The following is an 18,135-nucleotide window of genomic DNA, read 5'->3' on the forward strand; positions in this document are numbered from 1 at the left end:
GATAAGGGGGAAACGGCAATTCTAGGAATAGGGAACAGTATGGTGAAAGCCAAGGAAGAAAGAACAGCATCTATTTCAGCTACAGTGGAAAGAGGATGTGAAAGTTAGTCTGGGGCAGGAGGACGGGCCTGGTCAAAGAGCTTGGCCTTTTTCCTGTAGGCACTGGGCAGCCATTGAGGCTTGTACACAGGAGGAATGACTCTGGTGTCTTCAGACGATTGCTTAGGTAGCCTTGGAGTTGGAAGAGACAGTGAAGATAACCTGAGCATGTTAGCTATGAAGTTATATCAATGTTAAAAGTTATTCTAATGAAAATGTGTATGAGTTACTATCATTATTATGCCTGGGTATTAGCAAAATTAAGCTTTTCCTATTTCAGTGTTTATTTCTTCTTTGGATAAAATTGAGAGGAAATATGCTATATTCCAAAACACTCTTTTATAGGGACAAAAGATCTCGAAGAAGTTTCATTTTGTGGGGGGAAAATGGGTGATGGGCATTTGAGGAGGGCACTTGTTGGGATGAGCACTGGGTACTGTAAGTAAGCAGTGAATCATGGGAATTTACCCCCAAAGCCAAGAGCACACTGTATACACTGTATGTTAGCCAACTTGACAATAAATTATATTAAAAAAAAAAAAAAGAAATTTCATTTTGTGGTATGTTCTGGCCCACAGGATGGTAACTGTTAATCTTTTTTAAAAATGTTTACTTATTTTTGAGAGACAGAGAGAGAGACAGAGTGCAAGTGGGGGAGGGGCAGAGAGAGAGGGAGACACAGAATCCAAGGCAGGCTCCAAGCTCTGAGCTGTCAGCACAGAGCCTGGTGTGGGGCTTGAACTCATGCATAGTGAGATCATCTTACTAAGAGTCTGAGCCAAAGTCAGATGCTTAACTGACTGAGCCACCCAGGATCCCTGGTAATTGTTAGATTGTATTTCTTTCATCAGTGGGAAAACAGTTAGTCTGAAGGTGTCTCTCAGGACACTTTCCCTGGCATTCTCTTTCCAGCGCTGGCCATCCCCAGCACCACGGCAGACACAGTTTTTGTAGCATCCGACCTTCCTGGCCCAGTCCCCTTCACCCAAAATGAACAAAATCTCTAGACACACACTGCATATGTATTTATATATTTTTAAGCAGGGATGGGCAAGAACATGTAGGATATGGGGAAAGATAATCCAGAAACTTTCAGAGAGCCCAAAGTTTCCAAAGATTTCCCTGTGCTGGCTGGTCAATTTCTGCCAAGCAAAGTCCTGAGCTGCAGAGCTCTGTGTCTGCAGCCCATGCAGCTCTTGGCTTGGCCCCAGGGAGGCCCCGGGGCTCCTGCCCCTATTGCTCCCTTGTAGCTGCCTCATGTGACCAATCCTGCACCGGAAATGTCCTTGAACACCTTCTCTTTCTTTCTCTCTGTTTCTTTCTCTCTCTCTCTCTTTCTCTCTCTCTTCCTTTCTTTCTCTTTTGTTTCTTTCTCTTTTCTTTCTCTTTCTTTCTTTCTTTCTTTCTTTCTTTCTTTCTTTCTTTCTCTTTTCTTTCTTTCTTCCTTTCCTTCCTTATCTTTCTTCTTTCTTTCTCTCTCTCTCTTTCTCTTTCTTTCTTTCTTTCTCTTTTCTTTCTTCCTGTCTCTATTTCTTTCTTTCTCATTCTTTATTTCTTCTTTTCTTTCTCTCTTCCTTTCTCTCTTTCTTTGTTTCTTTCTCTCTTTCTCTCTCTCTCTTTCTTTCTTTCTCTTTTCTTTGTTCCTTTTTTTCTCTTTTCTTTCTCTCTCTTCCTTTCTTTCTCCTTTCTCTTTCTTTCTCTCTTTCTTTCTTTCTTTCTTCCTTTCCTTCCTTCTCTCTCTTTCTTTCTTTCTTTCTTTCTTCTTTCTCTTTCTCTTTCTTTCTCTTTTCTGTCTCTCTCTTTCTTTCTTTCTCTTTCTTTCTTCCTTTCTTTCTCTCTTCCTTTCTCTCTTTCTTTGTTTCTCTCTTTCTTCCTTTCTTTCTCTTTTCTTTCTTTCTCTCTTTCTTTCTTCCTTTCCTTCCTTCTCTTTCTTTCTTTTTTTCTTTCTGTCTGTCTTTCTTTCTCTCCTTCTTTCTTAACAACACCTGACTAATCTCGTGTAAGATGTTCTCAATGAAGTGAGCTCACCAACAGATGGTGCTGCTGGGACCCATCCTGGTACAAACAACATCTTCATCCGTTGGCAGGGCTGGCTCCTCCTGGCTTTCCATACCAGGCTTTTCTCATTCTTTCCATTTTCAGGCAATGGAGCTCTTGCAGTGGCCTATAAGGGAGGCCATTGTGTGCATTAGGGCAAGTGTTTGCTGGGAATTTGAGTCTCCCACTGTCACCTGGGTGGGTCATGCTTCCTCTGTGCCCCCCACCTGCAAACCCCACTTTCCCCATGTGTGACCTGCACAGGCCATCATGAAGTTCTACAGGCTTCTCCCAAGATCGCCCGCATTAGCTCTGGGTCAGTGGAGCTTCCTGAACCTTGGAATTCTGCCCTGCAATCTGGTGTCGGAAGCTTACCCATCTTATGGTGGTAGGCAGATCTGACACAGGCCTGCTAACCCCTTCACATGGTGAAGAAGGCCTTTAGTGTGAGTGGCCACTGGGCTGGATGTTGCCCCAGGTGTAGTTCCTGTGGAAGTGGTGAGTCACAGCCCTGGTTGCTGGTCTGCTCCTTCATACATCTGCCTCTGGAGGCATCTCACTTCCTCCTGAAATGGAGAGAGAGGAAAGCCCCAGATGCTGGGGCATAAACTGCTTTGGCTCTGCCTAGTTACTTCATCTTCCTCAACTCACATTGCCTTTCACCAACTACCACCATTACCACTGGAATCACCCAGAGAACAGAGGAAGGAAACAGGGGAAAGCATAAGTGTGCCATCACATCAGGTGCTGGATCCGCTCAGGTAAGTTTAGAGACAGTTCAAGGAAACAACAATAGTTCAAAGTTCAAAGTTCAGGGAGCCTGAACCCAGTTCATGGGTTGGGTGGAAGGAGGAGGTGTGGGGTGGGAGAGGCATGGATGTTGGTGTCAGGCAGACGTACACTGGGATTCTGGCTTTCCTACTAATGAACCCTGTGGCCTTGCCCATTACTTGAGCTCTCTGAGCCTCAGTTTCCTCATCTGTAAAGGGAGAGGCACAGTGTTTTCCTCACAGATGTGCAGTAAAGATGAGACGTGATGGTGAATATAAGGCATCAGGTTCTTCTGTCACTGGCCCTGGCTCCAAGTCAGCCAGCACCTTCCAGAGCTGGGACAAGACTGTCGGGAAAGCTCCAACCACCTGCGGACACGCCAGAGCTTTAGGAGGCTGAAGAGACTTCACAGTATCTGGTAAACTCCCTGCATTCAGCAGGTGCCCAAGGTAACCTGTGAAGGGGAGCCAGCAGCCTGTTCGAAGGGGACCCCAAAGGCAGGGTAGGAGAGTGGAGCGGACCACGCTGGCCCGGGCGAGAGGGAGCCACTTGTGTGACAGTGCCATTTCCACTGATGCCTTTTTACCCTCCTCTGTAAGACTACACTTCAGAATAATTATTCCAGTCTTCCTTCAGACTTCATTTTTCTAGATCTGAGAGTCCTTCTTATCAACCTCGGTGCCTTATTTTGGATGACATTTCTTAAGCTTTTAAATGTCTAGAATGATAGATGTAATGATAGACATTTAAATGATAGAAATAAGGGTGCCTGGGTGGCTCAGTCGGTTAAGTGTCCGACTTCAGCTCAGGTCATGATCTCGCAGTCCGTGAGTTCGAGCCCCGCGTCGGGCTCTGTGCTGACAGCTCAGAGCCTGGAGCCTGCTTCCGATTCTGTGTCTCCCTCTCTCTCTGACCCTCCCCCGTTCATGCTGTCTCTCTCTGTCTCAAAAATAAATAAACATTAAAAAATTTTTTAAAAATAAATAAATAAATGATAGAAATAATGATAGACATAAATGATAGACATATCATGATATGTCTATTTAAATGATAGACATATCACGATATATCTATTTAAATGATAGACATAAATGTGTGTGTAAATTAAAATGATTTTTAGCTAGAAAAATGCAGTCCAGTTGACTGAATAAGGAAAATACCCAAAATTGCATTAGATAACTCATTTGATTTCTTGGGAGCCATATTTGCTCAAGAGCAAAGCATTAGTCATTGCTTAATTTTAATATTTTTCATAAAAGACATTAAAATTGTAAGCCAATGAGCTATAAATCATTAAAATTTTTTAATGTTTATTTATTTTTGAGAGAGAAAGAGAGAGAACAAGCCAGCATGAGTGGGGAAGGGGCAGAGAGAGATGGAGACACAGAATCTGAAGCAGGCTCCAGGCTCTGAGCTGTCAGCACAGAGCCCGGCACAGGGCTCGAACTCATGAACCACAAGATCATGACCTGGGTGGAAGTCTAGACCTTTAACTGACTGAGCCACCCAGGCACCCCAACTATAAATCATGTTTTAAATTAACAACAACAATAACAACAAAACCATTGGAACGCTCTGATTGTATAACAGAGAAGGCAACTTAATAAACATTCAAAATATGGCACAAAAACAATGAAAATAAGATGTGGATTCAACACGGCAAAATGAAGACGTTTTTGCCCACTTTAGATTTTGGAGAGATACATTTACGTTAAACATTTCAATGAGCCTGGAGAAAGGACATTTTCTGAAGTTATTATTGAAATTTTATTTAAATACGGGTACCTGGTTGGCTTGGTCGGTTAAACGTCCAACTTAGCTCAGGTCATGATCTCACGGTTCGTGAGTTCAAGCCCTGCGTCGAGTTCTGTGCTGACAGCTTAGAGCCTGGAGCCTGCTTCGGATTCTGTGTCTCCCTCTCTCTGCCCCTCCCCTGCTCACACTCTGTCTCTCTCTCTCTCAAAAATAAACATTAAAAAAATTATTAAATTTTTATGTAAATATTAGAGATTGATGTATCTCATTTTTGCCATCTACTCTATCTGTTGATTATTCCAGCATTACTTCTAGTTCACTTGTGGCTCTGTGGAATTTCAAGCAGACATCTGGTTCTTTTGGTGAACATGCACCTGTCCCCAACTCAGGGTGAATTCCAGGGTCCTCACTTGATCCTCCATTGGCAGTTCCCTACTTCTGCGAGCCTGGCTTGCCTGCCCTTTCCCTGCTTGCTCTTGTTCTGTTAGGATCCTACCTTTCACTGACTCAGGATACACACTTGCACCATGGGAGGAGGTAATGCAGTGGCTCAGGCCCAGCCATCAAGAGTATGGTCTTCGTGAAAGATATGTGTCCCCAAATTGAAACCAGGCACTCCCTCTCCTGTCACCCTAAGAACCCTCACATCATAAGGATCAGTGGGGCCTTTATCAAGGGAGGTGGAATGGGTGGGCTTCTTCTGGTTGTGGGGGAGTGACAGGAGCAGTGACGGAGTGAGAACAGTTACCCTCCTCTTGTGCCTTCGTGGCCAGCACTTGCCATCAGTACTTGAAAAGTTCCCACCTGGATGAAGACAGCCTTAGCGTCTGGACAGCAGAAATCCCCCTCTGAGTTGGAAACTGCTGTCCTCCTGTGCAGAACCCAAGCTCTAAGACAAGGGGAACAGCAGGGTTGCCCAGATCCTACAGGATAGGGATAGACCTTCCAGTGTCAGTGTTTTATCCCTCCATGGATAAGTGTGGTTGTTGTGAGTCTTCAATTCATTGTAAATTTTAATATACTTTTGGCTATATTAAAAGTGCATTTTCACAAAAGTAGAGTTTTGGCCTTTTTTTAATATATTTTTTAAAAAGTTTATTTGTTTTGAGAGAGAAAGAGCATATGAGCAGGGGAGGGGTACAGAGAGAGAGAGAGAGAGAGAGAGAGAGAGAATCTCAAGTAGGCTCTGCAATGGTGGCACAGAGACCAACTTGGGGCTCAAACTCACGAACTGTGAGATCATGAACTGAGCCAAAATCAAGAAGTCAGGCGCTTAACCAACTGAGCCACGCAGGCGCCTCTTGGCTTTTTTTTGTCTTTAAGTAGGTTCCGTGCCCAACTTGGGGCTTGAACTCACCACCCTGAGATCAAGAGTCTCATGCTCTACTGACTGAGCCAGCCAGGTACCCGTTGGCATATTTTTTAGTAAACAAATATGGTTGGCTCTTCTGTTACACTTCTAAATACATGTCAGGGATCGTATAAATCAAACTGATTTCTTTTCAGGTATATATTTTCAATGGCTCTATTTCCACTGAGGATTGAAAGGCCCTCACACTGGTGTCAACCGATAGTTAGCATTATATGTGTGCAGGCACCTGCTTTATAAATATATTGGGAATTTCCTCGAAAGTCTGAGATGTGAGGCTGCTGTTCAGGGAGCATTTCCTGCACTGTGCTATGGCTTGCCTTGGATGGATGGCTGCCACACTTTATCTAGAGTTATCTGGAACATGTGGGCCTCTTTGATTTATGTGAGTGAATGAAAGAAAACCATTAATATATCTAAACAATAAAGATAGCAGGTGTGACAGCTGAACCCCGTAGTGAGGAGACCAGATTCCTGCAGTTGCCTGCCTGCTATGGCCACACCGGAGGTGCCCTGTACCTACGGGTAACTGGCATCCCCCTGGGTCATCAGGCTACAGCACTCTGGGCATCCAGTCTGAGGGTGGGGAATCTGTTTCCACCAAAGAAGCTCCGAAGGGGCATGCGCCTTTGTGTAAGGCTCATTTCCTTAAGAGACAAATGGCCTCCTTGAGGTCTAATTAATTCAGATTTAGCTGGACTTTTGTCATTAAGCTTGAGTGTGTGGGAGAGATATATGTACATATATGTCACTTGGAGTGACCTATATGGTGACTCTTTCTGCATTTGAAGACCTACCCATAAGGCATCCCCGAAAGGGAAAATTGTGGGGTTCAAATGAATAGGACCCTTGTAAAAGACCTACAACTTATACACACAGAATTATCTCATAGTACTCAGCATCCCGGTCTAGGGGATCAGGGACAGGAGGCAAATGTTCCCGTGCTCGTCCACATCTCTCTGGATTTGTGAGACAGCTTTTCTCCCTTCTGGTCTAAAGTTAACTTGCAACAGAGTTCATCTGTATGAACATATTCATGGGAAACAGGGAGGTGGGTGCCTAATACCCTGTCAGGGACAGCTGCTTCTCTAACATGCTGGCTCCAGGGTGTGGAGTGAGTTTCGGGTAGTGCCTATTTGAATATATTCCAAGCAAAGGGACTGACTTAATGCACTTTCTTCAAAAGCCTTATAGAACGGCGCCTGGGTGGCTCAGTCGGTTGAATGTCCAACCTTGGTCTTGGCTCAGGTCTTGATCTCAGGGTAATGAGTTCAAGCCCCACATTGGGCTTTATGCTGGGCATGGAGCCTACTAAAAAAAAAAAAAGCCTTATTGATAGACAGGTGTCTATTTGGGAGGGGGAGACTAGTGGTTCTCAACACTGGCTGCCTGTTAGAATCATCTGGAGAGCTCAAAATCTCAGGGATTTTATGGTTTCTCTGATGAATTGAAAACAGAAAAAGATGATTCTAACAGACTATTTCTTTTGGAAACCAACCTGCAACACCTTGCTTACTCTTAATTAATTTACTGGTGTTGACCCAAATAGAAAGGTATCTCACCTCATCCACCTCCCCTCTCTGTCACTCACTAAGGAAGAGAAAGGCTTAGGAAGCAGAACTTGGCACTACGCATGCTGGATGACACACAAGCCGATGTAGGACACTCTGGCGAATCAAGAGCGACCCTTCCCTCGCCCAGAGATTCTTCCTGCATGGTCCGCGGTACTAGGATTTCTACACCATCTCATGTCCCAATCTGTACACCTGTTTCCAGTCACTTCAGTAGAAAAGAAAGTCGAGAGGAAAACAGCCCCTTTCTCTTGCAAGAGGCATCTAAGTAACCGTACTTAGCAACAAAGACCAAAAACCCCACCACACCCTGAAGTGTTTCAAAGAAGAGGGTCAAATTCTCCCGGTGATGAAGATTGCATCCTGGCTGAGAAAGAATCTCCAGGGATGGACGGCTGGAGAATCAGAAGAGGTGGGAACTAGGGACTTATTTGTTCTTCTCGATGGCGCATCTTTCAGTGGGTTCAGCTTGTGCTTCTGTAGAGCAAGACACAAGAAAAAAGAAGGGGAGGGGAAGTTAAGTCTTGAGAGAACCAGAGACTCAAGCAATTACTTTGTGTTGTTGACGTTGCAGGTTGTTTCTTTCACGGTTAGTCCATAAAATAAAATAGGAAATTAAACCCTTATTCTGCTGCTTTTCTGAGCAGCCTGGGAAGGAAGAGCCCAGATGGAATATATGGGGAAACCCTCCGATGGGTTTGGGTCTCCAGAGTGTGTTTTTCCTCCAAAACATATCTGTTGTTGCCCCTCTAAGTAACTGTATATAGTTTGACAGATGTCTCGGTGGCAGTGTTGTAAAGGAAAACCAGAGACACAAACTGCCTTAGCTTAATTGCTGCCAGCATTGACGTCACTTAGAGTATAGGGCATTTAGGAGAATCTTAGAGTCACACAGAGGACACTGTCACACCCTGTCATTGAGGGCTGGCTGCGCTAGATCAGTGACAAGGTTTGATCTCGTCACGGTTACAGAAATGTTGTAAAAGGTAAAACAAATTAAAAACAAAACCACACTTCAGAGTGGACGTTAGTAAGGAATATAAAAGGGTGGCAAAGTCACCATGGTCATGTGACTTCCAGCTTCCGAAGTCTGTGCTGGTGCTTTGTGAGTATTTAGGTAGGAAGGAAGGGTTTGGTCAGGCTGGAGGGGAGACTAGAGGAAAGGGGTGGGGGAGCTGTTCATTGCACTGGGAATGTGAGAGGGGGCATGGCCAGAACCTCCTAGGCTGGGGCTGGGGAGCCAGGGCAAGATCCAGGTAACTGTGCACGTTGTGTATCCCTGAAACATGAGTACAGTCCTTCAGGGAGGGTGTTCATGCCTTCAACTGTGCTAGGCAGGACCCAGGCCCTTTTGGGCTATCCTGTACCCTGAATCCTTCCCAAATACTTTCCAGGGTCATAAACAAACACTTTCAAAGAGCAGTTCACCTATTTGGGGGACAACGCTGAACTTTGATCTGACCCTTTAAACATGGAAGTTTTAAGAAATGTATTAGTATGATCATAGATGCATGGGGAAGGTAAACTTAAGTCTCCACGCATCATCCAAAGGTGTCTCGTGTTGCCTGTTTTACAGTTGGAAACTCTATAGATTTACATGGTTGGGAAAGATAAAAATGAGATCTTTGAACGTCTTTTGAGTATTTGCGGGGTGGGAAGGGAAAATAGAACTAAACAGAATTAGTATATTTCTTCACAGGTACCTGCAGTTTCCAAAAACACTTCATGTCACATTAAAAAAAAAAAAAAGAATTTTCCAGGTCAAGAATATGTTCCCAGAGTTATGAAGTAATGTAGGAAAATAATTGTGTCCCCATAAAACAAATCCATTCAAAAGAAGACATAAAAATACCCTCTAGGAATGGCGAAGGAAGGAAGTTGTGCCTTGTGTCCAAGCACAAATGGGTGAGGTTGGCGTTGGTAAAAATCACTCCCAATGGAACAGTGCAGCTCACCACACATCCAAATCGTTTTCATTTCCACTGGTTTCCTCCTCAGTAATCGGATCTTCTAATTCACGTTCAGAAAAGAATACTGAAAGTAGACTTGCATCTATATTCTTTTAAATTCACGGTCCCAACATGAATATATAAATATATAAAGATAATAGTTTGATCCAGTGTCCTGACAAGTGTTTCAAGTTTGACCAGGAGAGTTCTCACCTACCAGACTGCCACCTGCTTTAAGTCCTTCTGATCCCAAGAAAGACACGGTAACTCACAGGCTTGCTAAAGCGCCCTGTGTCATGTCACATCAGGTAAGTGATGATCCAGTAGGTGCCTGCTCTTTAGACAGGTGGAGAAAGATGAGGAGCACACAATTCCCCGTAGACAATTTGCCTTCAAGGCTCTCTCTTCCATCCACAGTATTATCTCCTGAGCACTTCCCAGTGGAATTTTAGGAATCCTCTATTTTAATTCTATTTTCTAATAATAAGAACAGAAACTCCTTCTTCATTTCAATGATAAAATCAAATTTGTTTCCCAGATTTTTTCCCTTCTGCTTTATCATCATCATTAGTATTTAATGTTTCATCATTGGACTCTACTATAATTATTCTTTTAAAAAAAGTTTTATTATTTTACAATTATAAATAAAAATGTGGGGAAAGAAGCAAAAATAAGAAGGGGAATGTCACAGATTTTTTCACCAATGAAAAAAAAAAGAAATTTGTTTGTTTGTATTTTGAGATTATTTATGCTGTCTTTTTTCCACATAATGATTTTTTGGAAAACCCAATATAGACATAGCATAGAGAGTGAAAAGGCAAGACATTCTTGGGAAAAGATACTTGCAGTAAAGTGACACAAGCCTCTTACCTAGAATATTAAAAAGTTCCTACAAATTAAAAAGAAAAAGACAATCTAATAGAAAAATGGGCAAAAGACTTGAATGGGCATATTGCTAAAAAAGATATTCAAGGGGCCCCTGGCTGGCTCAGTGGGTGGAGCATGTGACTCTTGATCTTCGGGTTGTGAGTTTGAGCCCCACATTGGGTGTAGAGTTTACTTTTTAAGAAAGATATTCAAATGGCTAATAAACATATGGAAAAGAGTTCAAACTCATTATTCATAAGGGGAATGCAAATTAAAACCACAATAACATACCACTACATACTTCCTGGGATAACAAAGATTAAAATGACTGATAGTATCAAATGTTAGTGGGGAGGTAGAGTAACTGGAACTCTCATACGCTTTTCATGACAGTATAAATTGGCACAACACTTTGGAAAACTTTAAGTCAGAATTCACTAAAAATGAACACACATATACCCTACAACCAACAATTTCTCTCCTAGGTATATACCCAATAGAAATGTGTACATTTGTGCAACAAAAGTCATGTATAAGAATTAATTGCTTATTGAAGCACCATTTGTAACAGCCTAAAACTAGAGAGACAAAATGTCCATCAATAGAATAGATTTAAATGCTATACTTGCATAAGGGAACACTACACAGCAATCAGAAAGAATTATTGCTAAAGGTAGCAATGTAGATGAATTTACAAATGTAAATTAAGCAAATAAGAAAGACATCAAGAAGTACAGCTGACCCTTGAACAACACAGGGGTTAGGGGCCCTGACCCCCCATGCAGTGGAAAATCCACCTATGACTTTGGACTCCCCAAAAACTTAACTACTAATAGCCTACTGTTGACAGTCAATTAGCACATATTTTGTATGTTATATGCATTATACACTGTATTCTTACAATAAACTATAGAAAAGAAACTGTTATGAATAAAATCATAAGGAAAAGAAAATACACTTACAGTACTGTACTGTATTTATTGAAGAAAGTCCATGTAGAAGTGGACCCTCACAGTTCAAGCCCATGGTGCTCAAGGGTCGACTGTACATATTCATGGTCCCACTTATATACCTCAGAATTAGGCAAAACTTATTTATGATGATGAAGTTTGCTTATTTTTTTGTGTTGTGGTGACTGAGAGGACCTGAGGGAGCTTTTGGGGTACTGGAAATGTTTGATTTCTTGTTCTGGTGTGTACATGTCGGTGCTCACTTAGAGAAAACTTATTGAGCAATAAATCCATGGTTTTATACTCTTCTGTGTGTGTAAATGTCATTTCATAAAATGCCATTTAACAAAGAAAAACACACTGTTTTCAAGGTATTCATAAAGAGTTAATTTTTCCCCCTAAGCTGAGTGGGAAAAAAGCAGCATTTCAAAATTACCATTTTCTTTTATATGGTATCTGATTTTGAACATATAAAACAAAATTAAAATTAAACATTATAAGTAAAACTACATAGTTTTAAGTCTTGTAAAAATATCATATCTCACTTTTTTTACTTAACATAAAAAAGCATATTTAGTGTTCCTAGAGATTCATCATAAATATAATCTCTAATGTATATTGTTGGATCAAAATTTGTTAACCCTTTTCCTCCTGTAGGACTGGGTAATTTTAAATTTAGGGATATTATTAAAAATGCTACAATGAATATCTTGGTGCATAATTTCTTTCTAGAGTTCAAATCATTTGCAGATGTGGAATTACTGGGTTGGAGAGCACAGAGATTTTTAACTCTTAATGTATATTATCAAATTGCTTTTTTAAAGGGCTGCTCCAATACACGCTCCAGCGAGATATGATTGTGCTTACTTGATTTAAATTTCACTGATGCTATTTTTTTGTTTCTTTAATCTTTGATAATTTGATTTGTAAAAATGCATCTCATTGAAAAGATCAAAACTTATCCTGAAAATGCTGCATGTGCTGAAGATTTCTCTTTTGCATTTATCTGCCTAATAGATTTACCAGCCACGTAAGACTGTCGTTAATGCAAATAATGTTGTCCAGCATTAAAAATGCTTATGTTGACCAGACATTTGAAGAATCATTTCAAACCTTGTTGCCAGTGGTGTCTTAGAAATAAAAAGTATTAGTATTTCAGTATGCATTCTAAAAGATAAGAACTCTTAAAAAAAATATAGGCACAATAACATAATCATACCTAAAAATATAATTCTTTAATTTCATTAATTTTCCAGTCAACATTCACATTTTCTCATTGTCATAAATGTATATCAGTGGTTTTTTTCCTTAAATTCAGATCTAAATAAGTCCATAATTGTGATCAATTGATACATCTCAAATGTCTCTTAATTTATGGTTTTTTGTTTAATTTCTTTTCCACTGTACATTTATTGTTGTGGATCATGTTGAAGACAGTGGTTGTTAGTCCTGTACGGTTCCTATAGCCTGGATGTACTGATTATATTCCTGTGGTATTTTTAGAACATGTTCAATATCCTCTATTTTTCCTACAAATTGATAGTCATTACCTGAGATTTGATAAGATGCAGATATTTTTTTAAAAAATCAAGATTACTTCATAGGTAGTATGTATACTTCCCTTAGGAGGTACATAATGTCTGGTTGTCTCTTTTTATGCTGTTTGTAGCCATTGATGGTCATTGCCTGGACAATGAATTCATTAGGACTTGTAAACATTGTGATGAGTTCTATTAATAAAGGGAATCTCTTAATAAAGGGAATCTTCTCCCTCACCTATTTAGTTCCCCCGAGATACTGTTTATACAGGAAAAAGGCACATTAAATGCTTTGTCTACTAGTTTTCAAAATAATGACTTTGTTCCCTGCTATTTTCCACAGGCGAACAACGAGTTTCTTTATTAGTATCATGATTTCAAAGACTTAAACACATTTGCTGTGTTTCATTCCAATGCATTTACCCTTTTTGATGCACAAATGGACACATCTTTGTCCGGTAGGAGTCCCTCCAGACGGGCTCTCATGTCTTTTTGACACGACCCTAATATTCCTCCATAGTTTTTTTTTTTTTTTCTTTTTGATATGACAGGATGTTCCAGGCTCTTTAGAAAATGTTTTAGGGGCTCCTGGCTAGATCACTGGTGGAGCATGAGAGCCTTGATCTTGGGGTTGTAAATTCAAGTTCCATGTTGTGTGTAGAGGTCATTAAAAATACAATCTTTAAAACTTGAATTTATCCTTAAAGGATGAATATTTTCAGCCATTGAAAACACTCAGAAAGGGAGCCTTTGAATCTGAATACAATTCTCAAACTGGAATCCTCCCAAAATATTCTGAGCAATGGCAGCTTCCTTCAGGAGATGGAAAAGTTGTCTACTTGTATGATACAACTGTCATCAATTTGTAAGTTTTTTGTCTTTTTTATAAAAGCCATTTACATTCTTTCCTAGTTAGTCATAGATGGTTTACATGTCTGCCTCCCTTGCTAGTCTGTATTCTGAGAACAAAACCTTACCTTATTCATCTTTGCATCCCTAGCACAGCACTTATCACTTAGTATTTAGGGAACACATTTCTTTTTTCATTTTTGACTTTAGAATTAATATAAATTTAAAAGAGCTATATAATATGGGGAAGTACAGTAAGGGAAGCAAACTCCTACATTTCCAGAACCACGCATATTCACTGTTAGCATGTCACATGTCCATCTGGGTGACTGGCTATGCACGAGAAAATAAAGCTTACACTTTGCCTTAATACAGCTTGTGATTTCTATAATAATGTTTACACGCACATTTAAAAATCTATACAATTGGGTGGGAGGGAGGGGAGGGTGGGTGATGGGTATTGAGGAGGGCACCTTTTGGGATGAGCACTGGGTGTTGTATGGAAACCAATTTGACAATAAATTTCATATATTGAAAAAAAAATTTTTTTAAATAAAAATCTATACAATTATGTTTAGCCTGAACATATTTTTATATTTATTACCAGTTTTTTACCCTCCAGATGACTGGCAAAATATCTAACACAAACATAATTAAGGCCATTTTGTAAGGAATGGCCTTTGGGAACTAAGGAATAGAACAGTCTAATGGTTCAACTGAGGACACAGAGGAAAGGTCAGAGTCACCGGGGGAGCGCAGGTGACTTTGTTCTCAACTCCATTACTGGCGCCTCCCAGAGACTTTGGGGAAGAACTATTGGGATCACTCCAGCCCTTGCTGGCAGCATTGACAGAACTGGGTGTTCTGGGGGCGATATTACTGGCCTCGCCCCTTTAGGACAGTATTACCATGTCGAGAAAAGGAACAGAATGTGGGTCTTTTCAAGGGAACAGAAATGCCACCCTTTCAGGAGGATAAATTTTGCCTATTTTTCAACACTATTTCAGAATGCAAGTTACTCATTCCACTTCAAATGAAATTACTTAGCAACAAACACTTTCACACAAGGTATAAAGGGCAGTTTTTGGAAACAGAGACCAGTTCCAAATGCTGGGTCTACCACTTATTAGCTTCTCGACATGTCAGTTTTCTCATGTGTGGAATAGAGATAACATTCACCAGAAAACATCTGTGTTAGGATTCACTATCTGGAGGAAGGAACTGCATGAGGAAGGGCTTGTGGGTGCTGGGGGGCCAGGTTGCTGGGACAAGGTCACCGTTTGACATTAAATGAAAGAGAAGAAGGATTTGAGTCCTGAAGATTTCTGAAATGGGAGCCAAGATAGGCTGTGAATTTTCACTTTCTCGAGTGGCGAACGATTCGACTGCTCCCAGTCTCCAAAGTGCGGGGGTATGGTGGCCGGATGGCCAGGTCAAAGATGCGGCTGCAGTGGGGTGAAAGTCTGGACTCACTCAGATCAGTAGGTGCAGTCTGGTAGCAGAGGGGTCTGAACCTGGGAAAGTGATCCCTGTGGTGGAGATCTGTGGTGCCCGGTGGAACCAGGTGAGGTGCTGATGTCCTTGGAGGCCACTTCCCAGGGGCGGGGCTGCACCTGTGAGCAATTGTAGCTCACCATTGCTCCTAGGGGCGGGGCGGGTGCAGCTCTGCAGCTCAGAGTTTTGCTCCACTTACAACGTCCTTATTCAAGCTTTCCTTGGGCAGACCCGAGGCTCCAGGGGGACCCCCTCCCCTGACGGAAGTTGGGATATTTTACTCCGGTAGTCCTGTCCCCACCTGGTGGCTCCAGCCCATCCCTCCCGCCCGGTCTGGTGCTCAGTCAGGCAGACAGAACCACCTTTACATTCAAAGGGCTTTTAGATCCTGGTAGGGCTGCTGCTGTGCTTTGGGAAGGACCAAATTCATCAGACTTAATATCCTGGGTACTGTGAGTCAGAAATTTAGTGACCTTTTTCAGTTCATCTTTTTCCTTCGACCTTTTTTCCTGGAAACGTTCAAGGCTACATAAAAGTTGAAAGGATAGTGCAACGAACACCGTGATATCTCCCACCTCTTCCGCAGATTCCGAGCAGAGGGAAGCCCAGGTGCCCGCACCAGACACATCTACAATGTACAGCTGGCTCTGGGAGATATTGAAGCTGACCACACCAGAGCTGTACGCTAAAATTGCTTTTTGAAATCAGTGAGGCGATTGCCTATGCCCATTCGGGAAAGAAAAATAAAGTGGCTGCAGGGCTGCTGGCTGTCAGGGATCCCACTTGAAGAGTCTATTGGTGAGTCAAGGGCACTGAATTTGCCAGACTGGCTTTGCTGCTGTGTCAGCCCCGGTATTGGTAATGCAGATGTTGGGGGCCCCTGGCCTTGGTGAGTTCTTGGGGCCTCTGCCCTCTAGCAATTACTTGCTTCCCATTTCCTGGAATCTGCCAGAAGTGAGCCTTATAGTATAATTACCCTAAATTGTTACAGCGAAGTTTTGAATGAAAGGGAATGAACCCTCTTTACTTACTTGAAAAGAAGTGAAGAAAAGACATTCGGAATGTCAGGAAGACTTTTAAGAAGACGCAGGACTCATTTCTCCTTCAACGGAGAACACCACCTCCTAGTTTTTCCATATGGCTCTGAAGCGATTGCAGGTACAGGGTAGCCATATCTGCAATTTCTCATCTCTGGGGAAGATTTAATTGCCTCTGTCATATAGCAATTAAGAGGACTAAGTCCTCCCATGTATACTCACATTCGCTTGAACTTTTTCATTCAACACTTAAGAAAACAACTCATCAGAACTGTGAGCTGTGACCTCTATCACCTCGCCATGGATATCCAAATTGCATCATGTTATTGTGGAAAGGTCTGGCCTCGCTTGGCCTTAATCTATACTACAGCCTTTTTCTTATTGTCTTTCAGATAGGATGGTGTGGTGATCTCACTTTATGGGGGACTGTGGTAGATAGTGGGGCAGGGGTTGCTGGAAGACTCCCTCCTCTTTCTGCTTCTTGGAGGTCATAAAGAAATTCAGCTGCACTGGACTCGTTAGATATGACCTCTTCTGAAATTTGGGTCTGCTACCCAAGCTGGGCGTCTCACTTTGGCCCTCAGGCTGTACACAGGGTCTTGCTGGGCACAGCTGCAGATTTACCGTCACATGGTAGCTCCATACCCACAGAGAAAGACTGCAAGGCATAGAATCTCTGTTTTCTGAGAGCATGGAAGTTCTCTCCTATACTGGATGGTTCCAGGCTGGCAGAGGGGAGCAAGGAGGGATAAAGTCTTAACTACCTAAAGACATGCTAACAGAGAGAAACACGGGATTGTTCCCTTGTCGTTTAACCCTCACCCCAAACACTGCAATACCCTGAGAAAATCAGAGTTGCCTTTTATATAAGAAACAAGGAAAAAACTCCAATCATTTTTATTATTGTTTGCATACCTTCAAATCTAATGGTATATTCAGACTGCACTAGTAGGTTTTGAATCAAAGAACTACACAACTGATCTGTTCTTTTCATTTGATTTTGATTTTTTTCTAGCTTTATTGAGACGTACCTGACATATAACATTATATAAATTTAAGATGTACAACATGATGATTTGATATATGTATATATTGCAAAGTGATTACCACAATAAGGTTAGCTAAGGCCATCACCTCAAATAACTACCGTTTGTGTGTGTGTGTGTGGTGACACCATTTAAGATACTCTCTTAGCGACTTTCAAGTATAGAACACAGTACTGTTAATTACAGTCTCCATGAGGTACATTCGATCCCCTGAACTTACTCATCTGAATGAGGGTCTTTTCCATAGATAATTCAGGCATGATCACTCTCTCCAAACAACTTAAAGTCTTACTAACATAAGGCACAAAGAAGTTGGAAATGATGCAGTAGGTGCTGAAGGAAGTCAGAGGAGTTGCAAAGGTGATGTCAGAAACAGCCAGAGAAAGCGTCATGGACAAGGGGCAATGAACTCACAGGCTTAAACTCAGCACCTGTTATAATACATAAAACATGTGAAAGGGGGTCTGGAAGATACACACCAGAGTGATGAATTCTGGGAAAGAGATTGGGGTCGCGTATGGCGGCTATTAAATGGGACTGTTGATTTTTATTGCACCCATGTATCATTTGTATAATCAGTGGTGTGCTGGTAAATGTTTAAGAAGCAGCTCTCTCTCTCTCTCCCTTCCTCTCTCTCAAAAAAGTTCTTATTGTAGTGTTTTCCATGGTATAAATACTTCCATAATGGCTAATTTCAAGCAACCAACGTAAGAGTAATTAGCTCACAGATTCTTGGAAATTTAATAATCAAGTTCTTATATGCCAGGCTCTGGGTCAAGTGCTGGTGGAGATGGAAAAAAAAT

General features: G+C 41.7%; 1 long non-coding RNA gene across 3 annotated transcripts in view; it reads right to left on the bottom strand.

The window, feature by feature from the left end:
• Window positions 1-2,005: 2,005 nt before the first annotated feature.
• Window positions 2,006-18,135, bottom strand: part of LOC111557309 — a 38,463-nt gene continuing 22,333 nt past the window's right edge. The window contains exons 4-6 of one of the 3 annotated variants that reach the window (XR_006588006.1): window positions 7,912-8,079; window positions 2,512-2,702; window positions 2,006-2,263 (exon numbers count right to left, since the gene is read on the bottom strand). This is a non-coding gene — a long non-coding RNA (uncharacterized LOC111557309). Of the gene's footprint in view, window positions 2,264-2,511; window positions 2,703-5,943; window positions 8,080-18,135 lie in introns of those variants that run through there. The other 2 variants (XR_006588005.1, XR_006588003.1) reach the window with 2 other exon arrangements.

The sequence above is a fragment of the Felis catus genome, chromosome D3 (assembly GCF_018350175.1).
Source record: "Felis catus isolate Fca126 chromosome D3, F.catus_Fca126_mat1.0, whole genome shotgun sequence".
Classification (NCBI taxonomy): Eukaryota; Metazoa; Chordata; class Mammalia; order Carnivora; family Felidae; genus Felis; species Felis catus.